This window comes from Mus pahari, chromosome 3 (genome assembly GCF_900095145.1).
Source record: "Mus pahari chromosome 3, PAHARI_EIJ_v1.1, whole genome shotgun sequence".
Classification (NCBI taxonomy): Eukaryota; Metazoa; Chordata; class Mammalia; order Rodentia; family Muridae; genus Mus; species Mus pahari.
The window spans coordinates 12,803,448-12,813,044 of record NC_034592.1 but is presented as its reverse complement, the minus strand read 5'-3'; positions in this window follow the sequence as shown (position 1 = coordinate 12,813,044).

Genomic DNA, 9,597 nt, shown 5'->3' with positions numbered 1-9,597 from the left:
TGGGGGTGGGGGCTGTGGGAGCCTGAGAGCTGGGGGGGGGGCTGTTGGGAGCCTGAGAGCAGTGCTTCCATGACCCCGTCCATATCTCTGGACTATGCACCCAGGTAGGCAAGTATACTGTCTGTACATTCCATCTCAGTGTTAGCAAAGCAGGTGAAATATTTCCTTGTGTGCCATTTCACCTGGAGGTTTCCCACAGCTGCAACCTGACAAAAGCAACTTCAGGAAGGAGAGAGGGCTCGTGTGATGCACAGTGCAGGGTTGGGTCTGTCATGGCAGGGAAGTCACGCACGCCATGGCTTCCAGAGCTTAAAGCATCTGGAAGGTGAGCAATGAATCTACTCTAGATGTACTTTGTGTAGTCGCTGTCTCTACACACACACACACACACACACACACACACACACACACACACACACACCACAGACTGAAAATGAATTTTCATGACCCCAGTCCCTAATTCATGATCTGACACGTGAAGAGTATGAACAATAGATAGATGGATGGATGGATAGATAGATGCATAGACAGATGATAGATGGATAGATAGATGCATAGATAGATAGATAGATAGATAGATAGATAGATAGATAGATAGATAGATAGATGGATAGATAGATNGATANATAGATAGATAGATAGATAGATGCATAGATAGATAGATAGACAGACAGACAGATAGATAGATAGGTTGCCTACTGTTGCTGTTGATGAAGTCTAGGGTCTCTAGCACAGTAGCACTTGCTGCTGACAGGACACATGTGGCAGCAACATCTTCCTTGTCCTTTGGAGCAGATGGTGTTCCAGACCCCAGTCATTGGCCCTGCCAGTCAGATCCCCCTGCACCCTCTCCTTGGCGTCCAGAACAGGTCATGACAGGACCTCCAATATATCCTATGGCTCATCTCCTCAGTGAAGAGCTGTACAAACCACCTTTCTCCTCAGATGGTCAGCGGGCAGGGCTCAGGACCAGAGGGTGGGGACACTTGTACCTGAAGAGCCTCAGCGTTTTCTGTAAAATAGCCTCTGGGTTGACAGTAAAGGACTGTATTACATAGGTGTAGACAACAGACTGAGGGTGATTTTAAGGGTGCACAAAGTCTTATCCCCAGACCCACTGGGAACAGGTCCACGAGGGAATGGGCAGTAACCTGAACTATAAGAACTTAGGCCATGGACCATCCCAGTCGAGTATGGGGGTTCCTGGGACAAGGGTCCTCGAAGGCTAGATGGGTAAGGATTCAGCAGTGAGAAACAGAAACAAACACAGAGGCAGTTTGAATCTGAGTGTATTTTGCAGCTCTCAATCAAGGGTTTTTATACATAAACAATTATCACTGTAAGACTCTGTCAAGCCTTAGCTTACCAGGGATACCCTGAGTGAACCACGTGGAGCCAGAATCAACGCAAAAAGCAAGAGGAACTTATTGTTCCAATGCACTGGAACTCTCTCTCTTCTGCTTGGCTAGTCCTTCTCTCACCTTGGCCATTGAATCTTTAACTACCCCCAGAATGGTCTCCAGTGTGTGCTTCCCAATGTTTCACACCCCCAGGTAGCACAGAAGAAACACTGATGGGCCTGCTGCTGGCTTCTCTCATCTTGGAGGCACACATATATGGGGGTTTCTCAATGGACACTTTTCAACTTTGAGTGTCTGCACCCTAAGCCCATCCTCCAAGGCCACTTCTGGGACACGGTTTATATTTACAAGTTTCTTGTCCCCCCCCCATATTCAGGCAATGCCTCCCCCTGTGTCTCCAGGGCAGCGACACCCCAGAAGTCAAGGCCCATCGTTAAATCACAGAGATCAAAGTCAGGGTCCAGCCACCAGATACGACACAGGGTGTGGACCACGCCACATCACCAGCGTCGGAGAGCACCTGCCACATCACCCTGGTAGGGTTGTGGGGCTGCCGAGGCTCAGTGCCTGAAGATACACCATAGCCGTGTCGTGGTTTCTCTGGCCTTGCAGAAGGGGGCTGCTTGGGTGTCTGGCTGCCATCTCGTTGGTGTCAGGAACAAGTGCTGATCTGATGTGAACCCAGGCAGTTACTCCATCCACTTTAACAGAGGTTGGGGTGGTCAGCAACACCAGGAACAGCCCTCTCCACTTTGCTTCCAAGTGTTCAGCATATATCCACTCCAACTGGTACTCGTGTGGAACCTCTGAGGTACCTGCATTATACAGGGCACTCAGTTTAGGCCACAATTCCTAGTGGCTGATCTGGAAAGCTTGCAATTGAGCCATAAGTCCCTTGTCGGCCTGAAAAGTCACTCTGGGGGGATCAAGAGTCGGGGTCAAGGGAGTGGGTGTCCCATGCAGGATCTCAAAAGGGGTCATGTTAAAATGATAGGGGGTGTTAGGGTTAAGGGGAGGGGCACCAACCAGTTCAAGCCAGTCTCCAAAGTCAATTTAGTCAAGGTCTCTTATAGGGGTTCTGTTTATTTTCTCTACCTGCCCTGAGCTCTGGGGACAGTACACACAATAGGGCTTCCAATTAGTTCCCAGTATCTCTGCCAATCCCTGATTTACCTTAAGAGACAAAAGCAGGACCATTGTCCAATCCAATTACCTTGGGAACTCCGAACCTCTGGAAAAGTTTCTTCCAATATCTTCTTAGCTACCACAGTAGCTGTTTGCTGCTTGGTGGGGAAAGTCTCAACCCATCCAGGGAAAACATCTACAAACACTAGAAGGTATTTGTGACCATATTTTCCTGTCTTAACCTCTGTAAAATCGACCTCCCAATAAACTCCCGGCCCTTCTCCCTAGGTCTTTTGCCCTGTTTACTCTTGGCTGCATAAGCATTCACTTGCCGACACACCTTACACTTTTCTATCTCTCTGACCCAGAACCTGAGGTCTATTATATATACTTTAGGTCCCTTAAATGCTTGGACAAGCTTTTTATCCCCTAAATGAGTCCATCTGTGCATTTGGTCTAGTAAGTCTTTTGCTTGTTTTCTGAGGAGTATAGTTCTCCCTTCTTGTGTGTGCTATTGTCCTACCTTCTCTTGGTTATAGTTGGTAGGGTGGCTAGCAATCTGAGTCCTTTCTTTCTTCTTCTATATATTTTAAGTGAAGCCATCTCATAGTCCCATTTCCCAGCAGGTGTTTCTTGCAGGCCCATAACCAGGATAGGTTCCTGAATAGTCACTTGATCTGCCTGGTTATTGCCCTGGGACTCTGAGTCTCTTCCCTTCTGACATCTTGGGCAATGAGTAACACTCACAGTTGCTTGGCTTCGTCAGATCCAAGATTTCCTGCTTGTTTCTTTTCCCTCTGATGTGAGCAGTCCTCTCTCTTGGCATATAGCCCTGTGGACATGGGCTGTGGCAAGGGCATACCTGCTAGCCACGTGGATGTTGATTTTTTTTTTTTTTTGCTGGCTCTAAGTTCCAAGGCCTTGGTGAGAGCAATTAGCTCCACTTTCTGCATCAACATGCCATGGGGTAGAGGTGCCAGGGGGTAGAGGTTCTGCCCAGATGACATTTGTACAGTTAACCACAGCAGCACCTGCTTATCTCTGACCTTCATGGAACAAACTGCTCCTGTCTGTAAACCAAGTAGCCTTGGCTTACGGCAGGGGTCAGTCTGAAAGATCTCTCCTTTAGGGCCAGCAGGAAGTGTATCTTACAGCAGGGGTCAGTCTGAAAGGTCTCTCCTTTTGGGCCAGCAGGAAGTGTATCTTGGCCCCCATTTCAGAGAGTATGTCTCTTCCCAATAGTGTAGGGACAGTCTAGGCTACCGTAAATGAATGGGATACCCGGCCCATCTCTAGGTCCACTGTTTTTTGGGTAGTTCATGAATACATTTTGGTGCCAATGGCTTCTTGGACCCAAGATCTCTTCTTAGAAACAGGGCCATCAGCTTGGAGGACCGAGTTGTAGGAGGCTGCAGCCTCTCCCCTGGGCTACCCAAAGCTGCACCTTAAAGATGGCGCCTGTCAGCTATGGAGCTTGTGGTAAACAGGTCCATATTTGGTGGTGATATGTTCCCACTCTTCTGGTTGGCTGAGGCCGCGTGCCTGGTGAGGTGACGTGGCCTGCCGCAATTGGAGTGGATATGAGAGTATAAAAGGGCTTGTACCCCGGGGCTCGGGGGAGATGAAGAGGGAGATAAAGATTGAAGCTTGCTGAATAAACTGCTGTTAGAAGAACTGGTGGTTGCGTCTTCATTGCTGGTCAAGAGAGCAGACGCAACACCGAGTGTTGACCCCCTGTGTCTACCAAGAATGGAGTGAGTTTGCCCTCCACTCTCAGAGTTACCCTGGGTTCAGGGAGGGGTTCTAACCCTTTCTCCCCTAATTACTGTCTTCACCCAGGGCTAAGACCTTTGCCTTTTGGGGTGCTTTTCCCAAGGCCTGGGACTTCCTGCTCCTGACTTCCATTTGTTAGCGTACTCTCAAGCCAGTGGCCTCTCTCCTTGCAGTATGCGCACTGGTCCTTTTCAAGGGGTTTTGTCTCTCTATGGTTGGAGTCTCTCTTCTCTGCTTTCCCTAACTCCTGTAGCCTGGGCTCTCTAGATTCCTTCCCTGTCACTTTTCTTTCTTTCTCTTTCTCTGCTCCTTCTCTTTCTCTGTTTCCCTGTAACGGTAGACTTTCTCAGCAACCTGCAATAAATACCTCAATGGCTTATCCTGTCTTTCTAGCCTCTGAATATTTTTCCTGATATCTCTACTAGCCTGGTCTATAAAAACCACTGTCACAGTAGCTTTATGCTCTTTGTTGCTGGGGTCATAGGGTCATATTGGCGGAATGCCTCCATGAGCCACTCTAGAAAGGCTGCGGGTGACTCATCTGGTCCCTGCTTAACCTCACATACCTTGGTCAAACATGTGGTCATCATGCAGCCCTTGAGACCTGCCAGTGGAATCTGGTGGTGGGCCTTTAGGTGCTCCTTAACTTCTGCCATATTAAAGTCCCAGTCAGGTCTAGTCAGGGAAAGCCTGCTGTCCATAACAGCCTGGTCAATCGATGGTGCCCCCAAGTCTCTGGCTTCTGGCTTCCTGCATTATAAATAAAACAGCCTCAAAGAGATTAACAGGCCCTTTGGAAAAAAGGGGGTGGGGTGGGCCTTCCAGTTGTACAAGTCTGCCAAAGAGAAGGGCCAATATTGCATAGCCTGATTGCCCTTTTCCAGAGGCCCATGTGCCCTCAGTGAGAGAGCCACCATGGTATCAGGGGAGTTGGCTCTCAGGTCTCCTCCCACTCCTCCCTCTGGTGAAGGGGGGTACAATGGCCCTAGTCTCATATGGGCTGAGGACCCAAGAACCGGTACTGGCACTGGCAGGGTCATGGGGCCTAGGGTAGATTTGGCGATTTGGAGAAAGAGGGTCTTGGAATAACAGGTCTGCTGTTGAAGAGTCTTGGAGGGTCACAAGTTTCTCAGGTCCAGATCTCTCCTCCCATGCTTCTTTCTTCCTAATGGCCAGAACCTGTGAGGAGGGTCTTAGGAAAGAAAAGCTTTCATCTGTGAGGGAGGAGGGGGGTCCTCTACTAGATTCTTCTAGGTAACTATTTAGGGCCCTTGGTCCGACAGGTGCCATAAGGATCCTGGCCTAAAGACTCACTCTCTCCTCTACTGCTTTGATCACCTACAAGTCAAAAGTCCCTACAAGTGGGTCATACGGAGAAGCAGAGACCGAACAACTTGTCTATCAGTCTGTCCAATGTCCAAAAAAATGCCGTCAGTCTAAGTCCAAGAACATAGAACTAGATACCAACAAACACAGAGAAAAATAATCACCATACAGACAGCTCAACCCTGCCACAGGTGGGCGTCCATGTTCAAGAACACAGAGAAAGACAATCAACACACAGCTCGCCCCTTCCAAGGGCCCAGTTACAGATACCAAGTGTTCCTGCACATACGGCAGGAGCCAGATCAACCGGGTTATAGGAAGACTCACTGCCGTCAATATTGTCTCGCCATTTCCAGAAGGAGCAGAGCCTTCCCGGAGACACATCTGCCCATCTCACTTGACCACACCGCACCAGACACCATAGGCTCTCTGAGCCTCCCAAACACTTGCAAGCTAAAGTTCAAACAGACTGACAGACTCAGACTTTGACGAACAGAAAGACAAACAGGAGCCATGGAAAGGCTTGAGACCTCTGACTCACTGCTCCAGTGTGTTCCCACGAGGAGGCATTTCCCCACCAACTCACCAAATGTAAGACTCTGTCGAGCCTTAGCTTACCAGGGATACCCTGAGTGAACCATGTGGAGCCAGAATCAATGCAAAAAACAAGAGGAATTTATTGTTCCAGTGCTCTGGGGTCTCCCAGACCTGAAGGAAAGGCAGCGACCCCTGGTGGCCCATTCAACAAGGTTTTATGTAGTTTCCAGGGATGGAAACTACATAAAGCAACTAGGTACAATGATTGGTGGAACAGTGCGCCCTTAGTGCGCCCTTTAAACTGACTGGTCTTTAGGGAATGAGGTGGCAAGGACTTCCCTTGTCTGAAGGTGGGCAGCGGTCTGTCCTGTGGAATGTGTCAGTTTCCTACTGTGGTCTGAGGAATGTTAATTAGCCTCTCCCTTCTGGAGGGGCAAGTGTTCCATGACCTTCTCAAAGTTCCTGAGCCGACCTTTTCAATTATAACTCTGAGAAGATATGTTCAATGACACAGTCATGGATAGGACAAATATCATCACAGTCATTTGTCACAGTAAAGCACAAAAATCATCCAAGGCTAGTGGCATAATTCCAAGAGCAGGTAAATAAATTCTTATGGTCAGTTATTATTTAACTTCTAGTACCTGTTCTTTTTGTGAATCTTCAAAACGTAAATTTAAACTATTTTAATTCTTTTTTTTAAAGCTTTCTAAAACAATATGCCAAAGCCTACTTCTGATGACACACGTGTAGCCATGTGAAATTTTATTGTAGGGAAAGTTTTTATCCATCTTGTAAATGATTTATAAAGTGAAGCGCTGGCTTCCCCGGAGATCAGGTCATGGCTAGTGCCCCCATCCGAAGGGATGCTCTCGTCCCCATTATTCTCGCTTAAGGTCTTAGCCTAGGCCATTAGGAACATCTTGTAAGTAAGAAAAGGAATAAAGGAGACAGAGCAGATAGATTGCCATGAGAACTACGGCTCAAGGTTTTGCTCCGAGCAAGAGTCCCACAACCAGTTCCAGGAGGTCTCCTTCCTTAGAAGTTCTCACCTCTGTCTGTGGAACTTTTCATACAGATTCTACTGGGGTTGGTGTGGCAAACTTCCTCCTCGCCAAGGAAGATGTTGAACCGAAACAATACTGACACTGTGGCTGTAGTGAGTGAGGAGGCCATCTGCCAACTACCCAACGTCCCTACCTGGGAGGACACAGGAAGACCTCCCCAGATTTTGTCAGCATGGGTATTCCTGTGGCATCCTGCTGACAGGGACGCTGAGTACAGGGAACAGACTGAATGGAGGAACACATGCCACGGGCCTCTGTGAGCCATCCAGTATGGCACTTCATGAGGTACAATAAGCACCAGGGTACTTCTTGCCACCAGCCAGACCAAAGGCCTTTGCACAGAAGCCCAGGAAGAAAACTACTCAGCCTAAAGGACACTTTGCTCCTCCAGCCACCAGCGCCCTCTTCTGGCATGAAAGAAAAAGGCAGCGCCTGGCATAGGCCTCTAGCTCTCTGGATCAACTCTCTTTCCGGGATCCCCATTCCTCCCACCTCCTCACTCTCCATGAACTGTGTGCCTTGGATCTTTGAGAAATGCCATAATTGTGGTGGCTTGAGCCACAGTGGGAATTCTGTGAGGCCTGCCTTAGAGGTAGGTCTATATACTTCTCCAGGAGTATCCTGTGATCACCCTCAACAGGGGGAAGACCCCCCAAGACCAGGTCATAAAGGGTCTGGCAACCACTTATTGGTAGCTAGGAATCACAAAAACAAGAAAGAACTACGGTCCTTCTCCCTGTCCAGGGCCTTGGCCAACTTGACTCACAGACAGCTCTTGCCACTCACTACACTGCTGGACTATACCATCTACCACCAAGGCCCCTCTCTGCCCAGGGCCAGAGCCAGGCTGGCTGAAGGATAGTGTTACAAACTGCGCTCTCACGGGTCCTTGGACGAGGCCTTAGCACCCTGCCTGCATTCGGGGATGGTCTGCCGAGAGCTGAGCATCAGGAGACGAGTTTGAGAGTAGGCCAACAGACCTGGAATTCACATTAGACAGGCACAGGATAAGCTCCACAAAGGAAGGCCATGTGAGGACACACTGGGAGGTGATCAGCTCTAGAAGCCAACCCAGTCAACCGTTGAGCTTTTCCTGCCTCCTCTAGAACCACAAGGAACAGAGGCCTGCTGCCGGAGGTGCCTAACAGCCAGATTCCCTTGTGGTTTCCCAAGGAAGACTGCAAGGAGCATCCAAAGCCAGCCTGAGACACAGCGGATGTTCAAGGCCAGCCTGAGACACAGCGGATGTTCAAGGCCAGCCTGAGACACAGCGGATGTTCTAGGCCAGCCTGAGCAACTTAGTAAGACCCTGTCTCACAATAGGAGATAAAAAGAGAGTCAAGGCCGTAGCTCAGTGTAACAAAGCTTGCATAGCTTGCACAATGCCCTGGGTTCAATCCCACATTACCACAAAAACGGATTTAAAAAAGAAAATGGAAATCGGGAGGTGGTGGTACACATCTCTCATCACAGCACTAGGGAGGCAGAGGCAGGCAGAGCTCTGGGTTTGACGCCAGCCTCATCTACCGAGCAAGTTCTAAGACGGATGGGGCTACACAGAGAAACCTTGTATCAGAAAAAAATAAGCAAATATAAAATTTTCAAACAAATGAAAGAAAATCTAACTTGCTAAGACTAGCAGCTACAGGACAGGGATGCAGCCCGGCCTGTAAGGTGTTTGCAGGCGTGAGAACTTCTCCCCAGAGCCCACGGAACAAAGGCCAGGCGTGGACTCGGGAGGAGGCTTCCTGGGCAGAGCGCTGGCCAGAAAGCCTGCGGACCTGAGTTCATGCCCTCAGGAAGGCCAGGTGGAGGAGCCAGGCGCTCGCACACAGCCACTGCAGCCCAGTGGCTTCTTTTTTCTCTGTGTTGCTTCTTGTGCTTCACTTTGCTTGAGGAGTGCTTTCAGAGAGGAGTGTTGTTGGCAAAGCCTTGGGGTTTGTGGGTTTGAGGTGGTTTTTATTTTGTGTTGTTGATTATTTGGGAGTCTCACCCAGTCACACTCACCTCTCATTTCTCCCAAGTCTGCCCTTCATTCCCTGAAAAGAAAAAAAAACAACCCAAGAAAGGAAGAAAAGGAAAGAAAGTCCATTTTCTATTGTCCAGCCCAAGGACATCAAGAAGGCACCAGTCGGGGCAGAGGTTGAATATGTCCACATGGAGGTCAGGGTTCATCACTGCTGGAGCAGAACATGGACCACAGGTACCAGCATAGCCTCCTGGACCACAGTGGTAGAACGTTGCCACAGGATCCCATGGACATGCAGTTAGGACCAGGGTGAAGGCATCATTGTAAGGTATTGCACTACATCCCACGAAGCCTGTTGGGCAATGAGTGCATGACAGCGCCTCTCTCTCTCTCTCTCTCTCTCTCTCTCTCTCTCTCTCTCTCTCTCTCTCTCTCTCTC